The 15,844-nt window shown below is 33.4% G+C and overlaps 1 long non-coding RNA gene across 1 annotated transcript; it reads left to right on the top strand.

Moving 5' to 3' along the window:
* Positions 1–317: 317 nt before the first annotated feature.
* On the top strand, positions 318–10,120 carry LOC141482616 (uncharacterized). Its single transcript, XR_012465614.1, has 5 exons — positions 318–492; positions 649–693; positions 806–1,259; positions 4,684–5,027; positions 9,845–10,120. It is a non-coding gene; the product is annotated as an uncharacterized lncRNA (long non-coding RNA).
* The last annotated feature ends 5,724 nt before the right edge of the window (positions 10,121–15,844 follow it).

Below are 15,844 nucleotides of genomic sequence, written 5' to 3'. Positions count from 1 at the left end.
AAAGTTAAATGAATTATTCAATATATGGTAGGTCACAATCCTATTTTCGGTTATTTTTATCTAGAGTTGACGCTGTTTTTTTTTCAATAAATACTTTCATTAAAGTCACACTGATATGATACATATAATGAGTTATCTAAGATACAGATTTTTTGCCTACAAGACAAATAGAATTTTCTTAGAGTACCAGTTTTGAGATTTCTGTTAATGAGGTATTTTACAAAATTATTGGTTTTTATTTTTGACGCAAGACATGTCAGACTTTCACTCGTTTTAGATATTACTTATTTCACATTCTATATGTCAGTAATGGCAGACAGATAATAAATTCATACAAAAATGTGTTTTCAGGCCTGCAATGTATTCCAGATAATACTATTTCTATTTTCTCGCATTTTTAGGGGCAGATTTGAAACACCTTGTACACCAGCGCATGGTTAATTAAAGAATTTATTGCCACACCTAGGCGTGACAGATGAAGAATAGTATCAGGTGTGTATCACATCATTTTTAAAAGGACTGTAACTTCACCAACTTCCTCTTTTCCTTTTCAGCGGCTACCCATTATTGAACCTTGAATTTCTAACAGATTCTTGATCGCAAAATTATTCTTATTTGAATGTTTTCACGGTAACATTGTTGTTTCAGCATCGTCGATGAACATCCTACCATAATGGAAGATTTATATAAAAGGTAAACGTATACAAGATCATCTCAATTTATCTGAAATTCTGCAGTCCATACTGCTTCAGTAATGATTCAACAACAAGAAAATGTTATCATTGCATCATATTTTTTACCCCAGCCTGATGTTGATACTATCGGTCCATCAAGAATTATTCCATATTGGATGATTATGTAGACTTTGGCGTTTGAGGAAAAAACTGTATTTTGATAACTGAGCAGAAGTGTACATATATGTATATTGAATGGCGAAAGAAAAAATATCAGACCATTAAAAACCCTCTGAGAAATGACAGAAAATATATGTAGGTATCAATCAATTTGTTGAATCACATCAAGCAATAATCAGATATGATTTAGTTATTATGGAGAAGCTTGAGGATACTATTGTACACCTGTTATCTATTTGTGACATGTACACAATAAATCGTCATATGTAGGAGAGAACACTGATGCAAAAGGAAGTTTAAAGAAGCTGCGTATCTATTCATCATTGATGCTTTTAGTCAAGCCAGTAAAGTGGGCGCATAGAAATCTCTAATGAAGTGGAAAATCGGAAGCAGAGAATGGAGAAGGTATCATGCAACAAATAAAAATACTATAATTTTGTTGTGAGGGTTTGATTTAGGCCATCTTCAGATGACGCTCACTATGTTAGCGTAAAACACGTCTCTTTGGTCCCTTTCATATTTGGGCTATCGCGATGTATAATAAAGCAGTTTGTTTGATATGAAAAAAAATGTGATTGATGTACTATAAAACCTCAAATATCGATCCAGTTTGAGTTAGAAGAACTTTTGGTTTTGATATACATTTTACTATGAACGAACCGTTTTGAGTTGTATTTCATTTATAATTTGTGGAGAATTATTCAGAACAGAGTGAACTTGGTTCACTTTTTCAACGGAATGAGTCGGTAAGAGTAATAAGAATATAGACATACGGAGTGACTAGTACATTCTTGTATGTATATTTTTTTGAGGTACAAGTGCAGTTAGATTCATTATCTAAATGATAATACTTCCTGGATATTGTAGATTCAAATTAATGAAGTTTGTTACTCTTATTTTTCTTTCACTTTCTGTGAAAGTTTGTTGATAAAAATTATATAAACAAAATGCCTACATGAAACTGAAGTAAAACAATATTCTTAGAAGTATTTGTGAAGATTTTGAGGAACTTTCAGATATATTCTGCTGGTAATGAATTATTTCATTACTTTATAGACGTAAAAAGTCTTTAGGACTATATTTTGAATAATAATTATATGCCACTTTTTGGAAAAAATTATTTCCTTGCCAAGTACTTATGAATTGACGTGATTTTTCAGAAATAAATGAAATTATCTTTATTATAAAACACAATCGAAGGAAATTTCAAAAATGTCTGTTAAATTATTCCCCATAATACATAATTTCTTTGTTAAATACAGGGTGTTCTCTAACTACAGTACGAAAGGTTGATTCGTTAATTCGTTTTAAGAAAAAAAGTTCCAATGAACATATGTCCGGAGTTTTTGCGATACAGGGCGTTGAAATTAAAAAAAACTGGTATTTATAAAATATCATGAACATCCTAGAACCGATTTGGTTGAAATTTGTTACAGTTATTTGAAGTAATAAGGCGCTTACTTGGTCCCAACTAGATTGAAATTATTAGGTCCAGTGGCGGCTCAGTGGGAACCACAGACAACAAAATTGAAAAAAGAACGCCACTGACTTTTTTATAGTTTTTTATTTTTTTAGATTAACTAAACTGAAAGATTAACCAACTGAAAATACAACTCTTTTGTCGTCTATGTTTTCTTCATATCAAGCTTTGTATTCGAGAAAAAATACTTCTAAAAACTATCCATGGACAACATAAAATTAAAACCGAAAGTGAATAATGAACAATTTTGACTTTGAAATAAATCAGCAGAATGTCTGATAAAATGCACGACTTTAATCGACTACATTGATGGTCTGACACCTTCGAAAATACCTGAAGTATTCCTTATGACATCGCAATTGTCAATTATTCGACTCCTCAAGTCATTCACATCTTTTTTTTCCCTTTTTTTTCTCCATCCAAATTCGAGAAATCAGGAGTGTATAAATTGAAGTGTGGAACGTACCCTAAGGTCTATATTGGTCAAACTGGCAGGACATTTAGGAATCGAATCCAGGAACATCATACGAGCTATGTAAATAAGCAAACAAAATCTTCTGAATTTTTATTCTTGATTTTGAATTTTAAAGATATACTTGATTGATGCAATTCTTTCATTTATAACGACATACTAATATGAGTGGTAATTTTATAGTTTCAAAGGTATTTTGAATCCTAAGTGAATGTAATTTGAATAATTCAAATGTTTTTCTTAAAACGACCTAACGAATCACCCTCTACAGTGTCGTACTGTAGAGGGTATATCCACAACGAACTTTACTGGTAGTCATTGTCAAAATTTCTCCAACTAATTTCCATCGTGACCCAGTTTGACACTTTTTGGCCTGTTTTATCATCAAGAGTTAATCCTATGAATTTATACTGATATATTCCTGGGGATATTCCATAGTTTACTACATTATTCAGCTTTATTCTTGGACAGGAAATCCGTTCGAAATGGACGGATTCCTCAGGGTCCAGAATAATTTCAACCCAAGCTGATGGACTATTCCAAGTGGAATATATTTGCCAAATCAGTATGGATTTATTCAATTCCTTCCATTTTGATAACGGTTTCGTCTGGAGTGAAGTATACTGAACGTTTCAAATCTAAAGGAATTGACGATTGGAAGGACAATGCAGTCACACTTTTTTTTTTATAAAGGATAACGTAACAGTTACTGGATGTGTGGATGTTTTGTCTAACGAATAGTAAATTTTTTTGAATTTTCAATTTGCTTTTTCTTTGGAACAAACAAGATTGTCAGCGTAATTGCATGGAGCAGAAGTATAGTATTTTCAATACCAATTGGAACAGCACAAAGAAGGAATTTCCGCCTCGACATAGGCGTCGGCATATTATTTTTTAGTGATAGTTTTTCAGGTAGTTATTCTTACAATCATAGCAATTGATCACCACATGAAAAAGTTATCTCAACTGAATTTTTCCACCAGGGATAATTATGAAAAACGAAATTTAATGTTATCCAATGTGGTACTGAAGATCCCAAGGACAAGTGTCTTGGGGCGAAACATCGATGTATACGTGAGGATGACAGTGTTCCATGTAAGTGCAATTTGTTACCATTCATTTGGAGTAGAACTCATGTGAATGATTTTCTGATTGATTCGGTCGTTACTTGATGAAGATCCATAGTAATTTCACAAACTACACCTAAACGATTTGATCTCCACAAACTTTGTTTGTGAAATTCATGTGAATGATATCTGATTTTTATTCCACAACGAATGTTTGAAACACAAACTGAGTAGAGAAAAGTATCTTCTGTATAATTTAGTGTTCATTTAGAAGTATTTGTTTCGAAAGAACTTATTTCTTTCGTGTAATTCAATGTTTCAGGAGGACTTTCTTTCAGTTTGTGTCTGAAAGTTACTTCTTTTCATGATCTACACATCCATGTATAGAGTTACTTATTTTCAAATTGATTACTTCTTTCCTTTCTTTGGAAGATTCCCTCATTTTCTTTGTATCAAGATGGAGTAGTAGAAAGCCAAAAACTTTCTTTCCCAAAAATGAATCACTCCTAAAAATATAACCCTTTCAATTCAAATAGAATATTCTTTTCGATACTGAGAGTCATTGTGTAGTTTTTGTATTTGTTGCACTTTGTTTGAATTGAAATAGAATAAAATAGACGCACAGTAAAGGCAAGTTGCTCACGGTGTTCAACAACTACTTCGGATTCGTCGAGACACCCTGTATATTCCCTAATAGCCGCGTATCAGACTATCTACCTATGATAACGAGGTATCCTGAAAACCCCCCCTGAAATACAATACACCTTCCCACCCTCGCTTTCATACACTAAATGTAAATATACTTTTCAGGTTATTCGCCAGAGCTGGACGTCGAACAACGCCCCGTTGTACTAATAAATTGAAAGTTCACTATACAAACGGCAACAATGTCAACACAACTCCGGGTCGGAGTCTGATTGGCTTTTTGATCGCAGACTTTCAACCAGATCGTCGTTTGTCTTTGAAGTTTGCTTTGAAGATGTCAAACAATGACGAGAATTTTAAATCTTGTGAGCGAGAGAGCAGAGATTCTGGTCGAGGAGATGTACAGGGGAAGCTTCAGTTTGCCATATTACGTGGAGAAGAATTGAATGGACGGAGGGATCCTGGAAAAGTTTTTTGAATGATGTGCAGCGGTTCATATTTTTTTTAAGGTGTGAAGAAGTTTATAGTTGGATAATGATATAAAATTTTCACTCCGCAAAAAATTACTTTCGTTCAATATGCTGGATGAGTCTCATGACGTTGGTTTCTAGTAAATATCCCAAGTTGCAGTTTTACTTTAGTGAACTTGATTGTTTCAAAAGCTTTATCACTGATAAACCTGATATTCAGGTTTCCAAGTTTATTCAAGTGTTGCATGTACAAAAAAAATTACATTTTTTTACAAAATGGGGTAAGATTTGCTCTGTGAGTAAAACATACCTAGGCATAATTGCATGTATGTGTGTTTTATCCAAGGCTTCTCTAAAACAAAACTATTAGCATTGCACATAAAATTATATTAAAAATTTTGGCGGGCAAAAATTTACAAGATAAAAAAATAAGGAAAGTAATTAACTCTAATGTAAAATATAACTTCAAAACACCTGTATATTTAATGTGTGCATGTATTTTTACCAAAATTCTGAAAGACATTCAACTATTTGTGGAGGACAGGGATAGCAACAAATCGTTGTATTTTATAGAAAGTTTACTTGTTTTTCAGGATAAAGTTCTTTATTTCAGTTTTAAAATTTCTTAGTTCGTCAATTTTTTTAATGTACTGGTATTTCATTGTAAAATTTTGGACCGAAAAATAGAAACGGTCTCTGGGTTATAGCTTTTCTAAATGTATGTATTGCTAATTCTTCATTACTAGTTTGTCTGGTTGGTTGGACAGATCTGCTTCGAAGTGAGTATTTACTTGTTTGAACTCGAATTATACATTGATGAACACAGAAGACTGATTGGTAGGATTTTTGTTTCTTCATATATAGTCTGGTTCACATGTACTCGATTTAGCTCTTTTTGGTGACATTTTTCAGCCCTGTCCAAAAATTACGACCAAGGTGTCTGTCATTCGATTCGTATTTATGCCTAGAAAGTTTAAGGAAAGGTCCGAAAACGCGCCGATAAAAATTACAAAAGTTATAAACAATTAAGTGAAAAAAAAACTGGGGCTTTAGTTTTTTCTCAATATCTCGGAAAATTTTCAAAATTTAGGAAATTTGAAAAAAGATTTGAAAGATTTGATAACAAGATTCATGATTTGCAAAAAACGATTGTTAATTAACAAACGCATTTTTTAGCAACAAAGAAATTTTTTTAAGAAACCATTTTTTTTCCAAAAAATCATGTATGTATGTAATAAACAATTAAAAAAAGAATAAACATTTTTTTTCAAAACCTTGAAGAATAACAAGATTTATGATTTGCAAAAAACGATTGTTAATCAACAAACGCATTTTTTAGCAACAAAGAAATTTTTTTAAGAAACCATAATGCACAAAAATTTTTTGAATTGTTTATAAACAGTGTATTTGTTTATAATAAATTTATTAACAATAGCTGTAAAAAAAAAAAATATTAATTTGTTTTTAGCCATGAGACATTGAAAAAATAAAAAATCAGAAAAAAAAATTTGTAATGTATTTTTTATAAAATTATAATTTTCAGTTGTCAACAAAAAAAATTGAAAATAATAATTTTTTCATTTTAGCAACGGAAATCTATTTTTTTGCCTATTAAGGATAACTCCACCAAAGGAAAAAAATGCCAGGGTTTTAGTTTAATCATTATAGGGATTTTTATATTAACTTTCAATTCAAAAAAAGTTATTAATTAACAAATTTATAATTAACGTTAAAATTGGGAAAAATTTTTTGACTGCGGATTATTGTTTATTGATGTATCCCAACATTACATGAATTTTTTCATTAGTTAATATTTACATTTAATATGTTTAAATAATTTTTTTTGTTTTTATGTCAGAGTGACGAAAGGCGCGCGGAAGCCTGACTACCCGCTTTTGGCTCTATTTTCAGGGCTCTGTAAAAATTATAAATAATCGAGATACAGTTTCGGGAGTCGAGACTTTTTTTACGCAAATTCATTGATCTTTTCAAATCTTTTTTGAAATTTCCAAAATTTTGAAAATTTTCCGAGATATTAAGAAAAAACTAAAGCCCCTTTTTTTTCACTTAATTGTTTATAACTTTTGTAATTTTTATCAGCGCGTTTTCGGACCATTCCTCAAACTTTCTAGGCAAAAATACGAATCGAATGACACCTTGGTCGTAATTTTTGGACAGGGCTGAAAAATGTTACAATAAAAAGTACATGTGAACTAGACTAATGGCAAATTTGTGGAATACTGTTTCTTTTTACTTAATATGATTTTTATGATGGAATTTTGTATGATATGTAGAGGACGTAAGTAGTTAACGAAGGCTTCTCCCCATATTATAATACTGTATCTTAGAACGGATTCTACTAGGGAAGTATAAAGCATTAGTAGGTTTTTGCGTGAGAGGATATCTCTTGAAGTGTAAAATCTGTGCAGTAATGCTCTCAGTGGTTTATTTAAATTCGAGATGTGCTTGGTCCAGCGAATGTGCTGATCCAGAGTCACTCCTAGGTATTTTATTGATGATACTCGATCTATTTCTGGGCAGGTACATGTATTTGTGTCCGTGCAAGTTGTTTTGTGAAGGTTCATGGAATAATCTGTAGTGGGTTGTGTATTAACCGTAGGTGTAAAAGGTATGAATTTAGTTTTAGAGACGTTTAGGGTGAGTGGGTGATGGTCCAGCCAAATTTGCAAATTTCTCAGATCTGCTTCTGCGGTTGATTTTATTTCTTCCCAGCTTGTGCCTGGGAATATCAGAGCTGTGTCATCGACACACGTCATGTTAGACGACAAGTCTCGCATTTGAACTATATTATTCATGTGAACCAAAAAAAGAAGTGGCCCCCAGAATAGTCCCTTGTGGTACACCTATTTTGATAGTCAATTCTGAGCTCACTTTTCTTCCAATGTTTACTTTTTGTGTTCTGTATTTCAAATAGTTTAGCATCAGGTCCAATGCGGTACCTCAAATTCCATTGTATTCTATTTTTTTTAAAAGAATGTTATGTGAGACCGTATCAAAGGTCTTAGGAAGGTCAAGGAAAATAGCCAGACATTTTGATGAGTCGTCTAACGCTCGCACTGTTTTTTCGAGGTAATCAGCTATGGCATTTTCAGTACTAGATTGTTTAATGAAACCGTACTGCCTGTAAGTTATAATTTTGTGCCTGTTGAAAAAACCAAGTAGCCTGTTTTAAAAATAGGGGATACGACAGATCCTTTTCATTGTAGTGGTATTAAAAATGTTTCAAAGCAGAGGTTGATTATATACTGTAGGGGTGTTGTAATATGGTTGTGTATATGTTTAATAGTTTTGGCTGTGATTTTATCATTTCCAGAAGTGCGGTTATTTTTCAATTTTGATATTATGATTTATTATTACTGGTTGTAAGTATATTGATGAGTCATTTTTTCGGATTTTGAAAAATTTGGTGGTAAAAAATGCGTGAGCTATTTTGTTTGACATTTTGTATCCGTGTTCTGTGAAAAATGTTTTGATTTAGTTTACTTTGGTCTTATTTTCTTTTATGTGCATATTTTGGTCATCAACGATTATTATATTTTCAATGTGTTTATTTTTACTGTTTACTATTTGGAGGGTGGTAGAAGTACCTCTATCCGCTATAGTTTACATACCGAGCATACGATGTTGGATCCTCTATTATTACACAGTATACTTACCTCTCTGTCACATTTCCACGCGCATTGAAATTCAAATGTTTAAAGTTCGCAAACCCCTAATAGGACCGAATTTTCTGGAGACAACCCTATATCAACGTATTCGCAATGAAACAGCGCTTATGATGATATACAATTTTTTTTATTATCTAATCTAGTGAAAGTAACCGGCATCGATATACCTATTTATACCTGACAAACCAGTGGTTCGCCCAGGTAAATAATAGACAACCCAACGGCTGCACATTCTATACGTTTTATACTTCAAGTAAGGACAAACATTTTCTTATTATCTTGATGTTGCAAAATTTAATTAAAAATTATTTTTCAAAAAATAATTAAAAATAGTCTGTCCAGGATTTTTTTAGCGAACCCATTTTTAACACATTTTCTAATATACTAAATTCATTACAAAATACACTTCATTCTATTATCAGCTCGGTGAACGTCGATTTAGGTTCGGATCTTCTACTATAATGTTCATTTATAAAAATTCACACCTCTTCACTGAGAATACACCTGCTCATAAGTAGCCCACCAGAACGAATGAATATATGTATCCCCTTCATAGACTAACAGTAACTGAAAAACGCGCCCCCTATATGTCAATTAAGCTTTTTAACCTTCTTTCTAACAGATTAAAACGAACTAAGAAAATTGAAGTTTTTAAAAGAGAACTGAAAAAACTTAGAGCCCTATGCTTTGAACGCATATCACACTGGAACACTGATTTAAAAATATTTTTAACAAAAAAATCTGTACCTTCTTGTTTGACGCCATTTCATTCTATGTTACCGACCTTTTGCAATAAAAGTTTCTAATCTACCCTGAAATGAAGCTGTTTATTATTATTATTTCATTATTTTTTCCAGACACTCCAAATCAAATTGTATCATATTAGAGAATGGAAATCCTAAGTACTAAAATTCATAAATTATAGAAGTTTATCAGTACTGTCGAAAACTATCTGAGATGTTTCTGATAATACGCAAATATGTTATTTTTGATTTGAGAAAAAACTTCATTCATCAACAATGACAACCAACATGAAACGAAAGCATCTCAGATTTACTTTCACTGTATTGAAGTATCAAAATCATACTGATGATGGAGAAAAACCAGTCCCAATTTCCATCTTGCGGCAATTCTCGAACTGAACTCCACATTTTCCTCTGTTTTCAGAATCTCGAAACTCACAAAGAACAACTTGATTTGCAATTCATTTTCTCGATGTAAATTCAATTTGGGCAGGCATCATCAAACCGAGAAGAAAAAAGTCAATGGGCGAACGAACCATGAAAATGTAAAATAGTTTCGTGAGAATAATCAATGAATTTTACAGTTCATTAAACTATCTCGAATAAAGTAGAACGATTTTCATTCACAACACCACTTTTTTATTTCAGTAAAATTGAATCGTGATTTTTGATTAAACCGCAAACTGATTTGAATGCCGGTTTCAGGTACATCATGGGTCAAGGAACTATCATGAATGAGTATGCAGTAGTTATAGTCCAAAAGCCAGTATTATTTTCTTCAATTTTTGTTGTAAACCTGATTTATCACGTCTACTGGCTATTCGCAGACTTCAAAAAAATGCTCACCGGTAAAAAATTCAGTTTGAATGATAAGGTTATTGCTGAAACTGATTCCTATTTTGAGGCAAAAGATTATTTCTATGGTGTGAAAGTTGGGGACCAAGATAAATCATGGGCTCCTCATATATGTTGTAATTCTTGTTCCGTCATATTGCGAGAGTGGCTGAAAAATAAAAACCGGGCAATGGCTTTTGCAGTACCTATGGTTTGGCGTGAGCCTACCAATCATAAGAACGACTGTTATTTCTGCTTAACTCCTCCCATTAAGCAAGGTTTATCTATGAAGAAAAGAGGAACGGTTAAATACCCTAATCTCCCATCTGCTCTTCGGCCTGTACCACACTCAGACAATTTGCCAGTCCCTTGTCCACCCCAAAACTATGAAATTTTAGAGGAAGGTGATGAAGACTGTTTAGAAGGAGCAACCCATCCTTCTACATCCTATGACCCTGATTTTGAGGTAAGCGATAGGTCTAGTGATCCGCACAGAATTAGTCAAGCAGAGTTGAGTGACCTTATAAGAGATCTTCGCTTGTCTAAGGAAAAGGCTGAGCTGTTAGGGTCAAGACTACAACAGTGGAATCTTCTAAAACATGATGTGAAAATATCTCAGTACAGACAGCGTCAAAAAGATTTGCTTCCTTTTTTTGAGAAAAAAGAAAACCTCGTAGTTTGTTCTGATGTTAATGGTTTGATGGACTGCTTGAATTTGGATCACACTCCATCTGAATGGAAACTGTTTATAGACTCTTCAAAACTAAGCTTAAAAGCTGTACTTCTGCATAATGGAAATCAGCTACCCTCTATTCCTATAGGTCATGCAGTTCACATGAAGGAAACGTATATAAATATGAAAACACTTCTCCAATCAATCAAATATGAACAACACAAGTGGCACATCTGTGGTGATCTGAAAGTCATTGCTATACTCCTAGGAATGCAATTAGGGTTCACCAAGTACTGTTGTTTTTTGTGTCTGTGGGACAGTCGGGATAGAAAATCTCACTATAAAAAAATAAACTGGCCTACACGAGACCTAAACCCTAATGAGAAAAATGTAGTTTACGAGCCTCTTGTAGATCCTAAGGATGTTCTCCTTCCCCCATTACATATTAAGTTGGGACTAATGAAAAACTTTGTGAAGGCCATGGACCAGGAAGGACAAGCTTTTAAGTACTTGAGAGCAAAGTTTCCCAGGTTGAGTGATGCTAAAATCAAGGAAGGCATCTTTATTGGGCCTCAAATCCGTGAAATCGTAAATGATCCTGCTTTTGACATGATTTTAACAGGAAATGAAAAAAGAGCCTGGGAAGCCTTTAAAGGGGTTGTACATGGGTTTTTAGGTAACAAAAGAGATGATAACTTCACAGCATTGGTTAAAGAGCTTCTTTAAGCTTACCACCAACTTGGATGCAACATGTCCTTAAAAATTCATTTTCTTCACTCTCATCTTAATTTCTTCCCACAAAACTGTGGAGCTGTGAGTGACGAACATGGAGAAAGATTCCATCAAGACATTGCCTCAATGGAACAGAGATATCAGGGCCGTTGGAATGAAGCAATGCTTGCAGACTACTGCTGGTCTGTGTGTTTTATAAAAGTGTTTTATAAAAGACAAGCTAAACGACAGCAATCTTACAATGAATCGGATGGACTTAATTGAAATTTGGTGGTACAAACTTCTTTTATTTGTCAAAACACTAAGAATAATGTTTTTTTTTTATTAATTTTGTACTTAAAATATTCTAAAAGAAGCATAACAATATTGTTTTATGTACTTTCACTTTTCACGTATAGTATAACTACTCTTTAAGATTAAGTACTGTGTATCTCAAAAACCAGAGCTAATAAAAATTTTTCATTGTTATTTTCGTTTTTATCACCCCAAAATTAGTAGAAATTGACTAATTTAGTGTAGGAAACATTCAAAAAATATTTTTTGTTGTGTTGTGTTATTATTTCTATGGTTATGGTTTTCAAGAAAGAGAGAGAGATAATCTCTCTGTAGATCTAAGAGTGAAACCTAACATTTTTAGTGCTTCAGCAGTAAAATTTGAATCACATTTTAGGGTCAAGAGTGATTCCTAAATATTTGATTATATGTTGTTTTCAGTTCTGATTTTATATGGACAATTTAGGGAATTTTTGTTTCGGAAAGAAGTAAATTTATGACATTTATCTATATTCAATTGCAATAAGTTTATATTACACCAGAGTACAAAGTTAGATTAAATGTACTGTGATAATTCAGTATCAGATGAGTCATAACATCTTCAGGTGATAAGCAAAAAGAAGAATTTCACTATAGATATCAACTTCCTTTAAATCATTCGCGAATAGGTTGGAGAATAGAAAGAAAATATTGAGTTGCCATCTTTTACATATTGGATAGTTCTTCAATCTATTTTAGAATGTATTCCTGAATACCCAAAGCGTTTGGTTTTTGAATTGTAGTTTACACGCTTAAATAAATTCACCTGAGCTTAAGTAAGAACCAATTTGGCATTTTGAACGTCATGAAAAAAAAATTCTCCAACTCTATAAATTGACATGTAATGAACGAATTATCAATTTCCGCTCAAGGAAACGGCTCGCCTAAAGCCGCCCCTGCCTAACAATGTAACACAACAAAAGAGAACGACTTCCTAGTGTAGTGAACCGTCCAGACTGAAGCTAGATGAAGACTGTAAATTAAAATAGTTTTTCGTCTTGAATTTTCAATTAGTTCGTTTTGGTTTTCGACGACTTTTGTCTTCTATAAAGCCATTCATCGATTATAATCCGTTTATTTATGCCGTTTAACCGTCGAATGCTTCTGCGGTTTCAAACTCATCCTTCCTAGAATGCATGAAAATGTGGGTAATTTTTTAATTGTCGTAGACTATTCGAGTTTTTCCAAACCGCCGAAGCTAAACGCTTGTTCGCGGTGGAAAGACTTTGTTCCTCATTATAATATTGGTTTTACGCTATAGCATTCCTAATTAAAATTCGTGATCAATTGTACACTCCTCCTTTATTTTTTCCGAGATATCAGTTTTTCAACCTTCAGAGAGTGGTATTGATTCAAGAACATAAGCGAGTAATATTTAATATAAATTAGACACTTTGTATCGTGAAAAAAAATTGGTACGTTATATCAAGCAAAAAACCTGAAATGAAATAAAAGTGAAATAAAGTAGAAGTAAAAAAATAATAATCGTCTTTGTATGATGATTGGCCTGATTCCTCCGAGAAATGACTATTTATAGGTCGTTCGAGTACTTTCACTTATCCCCGTTTTCCATTTTCCGCTTCACTGGTTCCGTGGGAGACGACCGTTTTGGCGAGAGTTGGCCATTTTTCGCTTGATGATGGGTTTCCATATGTTGCGTATTTTCTCCTTAACCAATGTTCCTCTCTGTGCAAGATCTCAGCTTGGGATCACTCGATATTGTGTTGATGGGTCCAAACATGGTCTGACCGAGGCAGAAGAATTCAGATGGAAAATCAGAGAACAGCTAGATCGAGAACCAGTTCCAACATCTTACATCAACAATGAAGATAAAGAAAACGCTACTGTGGTGATGGATACTGTTCTCTACGAACAGAAGATCAACAAGGTTCTTCAGAAGGGACGATACACAAAGATCGTACGGGCCTCTTCTGCATCAATTGAAACGACGTTGTACCGGATTTTGAAAAAACACCAAGTCTATTTTTCGGACAAGGAAAGATCATCGCTAACACCGCACCACAGTAAGCTTCCTCACTTGTATGGACTACCCAAGATCCACAAGAAGGATTTTCCGCTTAGACCGATCATCAGCTCCAGAGATTCGGCTACTCAAAACTTGTCTAGATTTTTACTTCCCATAATTACTTATACTTCCCAACCATTACAAGGAAAACATCGACAATGTTAAGAATTCAAGGCATTTTGTCGAAATACTAGGGTCAATTGAAGTCACACAGGAAGATCAACTGATTAATTTCGAAGTGGAAAGCCTTCGCACCAACGTTCCGGTAGAGAACGAATCTACCTATAGAAGTAATTATGGAATTACTAGGATGTTGTGTACAAAACTGTTATTATTTCCCAATGAGAGACGAATTTTTCAAATGAGGGACTGCCAATGGGATCGCCACTTTCACCAGTCATAGCCAACATATATATATATATATATATATATATATATATATATAAAAGTTATTGAGTGTCTTGATATAGAAACAGAAGTTAATATCGGACATAGCACTCATGAAATGATATTAACTTCTGTTTCTATATCAAGACACTCAATAACTTTCATATTTGTATAATTTCCTGGACCCGGATGTCACGCAGGTAGCTATAGCTGCCTCCGTGGTGATTTTGATAGTTTTCTTGTGAACACGAGATCTATCAAGTGAAACCACAAATGTGCGGTTGGCTCCTGTTGGTGGCTCCGTGCATTTGTATTTCTATATTTCTATCTTTTGGTAACCAAGTGTTGCCCATCCTTACACTTGGCTGCACCATACTGATGATGGGCCAAAAGCCCGAAACACGTGTCTATGGTTTGCCACTTTCATGAGTGCTATGTCCGATATTAACTTCTGTTTCTATATATATATATATATATATGGTTTCACTTGATAGATCTCGTGTTCACAAGAAAACTATCAAAATCACCACGGAGGCAGCTATAGCTACCTGCGTGACATCCGGGTCCAGGAAATTATACAAATATGAAAGTTATTGAGTGTCTTGATATAGAAACAGAAGTTAATATCATTTCATGAGTGCTATGTCCGATATTAACTTCTGTTTCTATATCAAGACACTCAATAACTTTTATATATATATATATATATATATATATATATATATATATATATATATATATATATATATATATATATATATATATATATATATATATATATATATATATATATATATATATATATATATATATATATATATATGTTGGCTATGACTGGTGAAAGTGGCGATCCCATTGGCAGTCCCTCATTTGAAAAATTCGTCTCTCATTGGGAAATAATAACAGTTTTGTACACAACATCCTAGTAATTCCATAATTACTTCTATAGGTAGATTCGTTCTCTACCGGAACGTTGGTGCGAAGGCTTTCCACTTCGAAATTAATCAGTTGATCTTCCTGTGTGACTTCAATTGACCCTAGTATTTCGACAAAATGCCTTGAATTCTTAACATTGTCGATGTTTTCCTTGTAATGGTTGGGAAGTATAAGTAATTATGGGAAGTAAAAATCTAGACAAGTTTTGAGTAGCCGAATCTCTGGAGCTGATGATCGGTCTAAGCGGAAAATCCTTCTTGTGGATCTTGGGTAGTCCATACAAGTGAGGAAGCTTACTGTGGTGCGGTGTTAGCGATGATCTTTCCTTGTCCGAAAAATAGACTTGGTGTTTTTTCAAAATCCGGTACAACGTCGTTTCAATTGATGCAGAAGAGGCCCGTACGATCTTTGTGTATCGTCCCTTCTGAAGAACCTTGTTGATCTTCTGTTCGTAGAGAACAGTATCCATCACCACAGTAGCGTTTTCTTTATCTTCATTGTTGATGTAAGATGTTGGAACTGGT

Source organism: Leptinotarsa decemlineata, unplaced genomic scaffold (assembly GCF_025532065.1).
Source record: "Leptinotarsa decemlineata unplaced genomic scaffold, Ldec_3_MD MMD2_tig00001621_RagTag_RagTag, whole genome shotgun sequence".
NCBI classification, from domain to species: Eukaryota; Metazoa; Arthropoda; class Insecta; order Coleoptera; family Chrysomelidae; genus Leptinotarsa; species Leptinotarsa decemlineata.
This window is presented reverse-complemented; position numbering and strand designations above follow the sequence as displayed.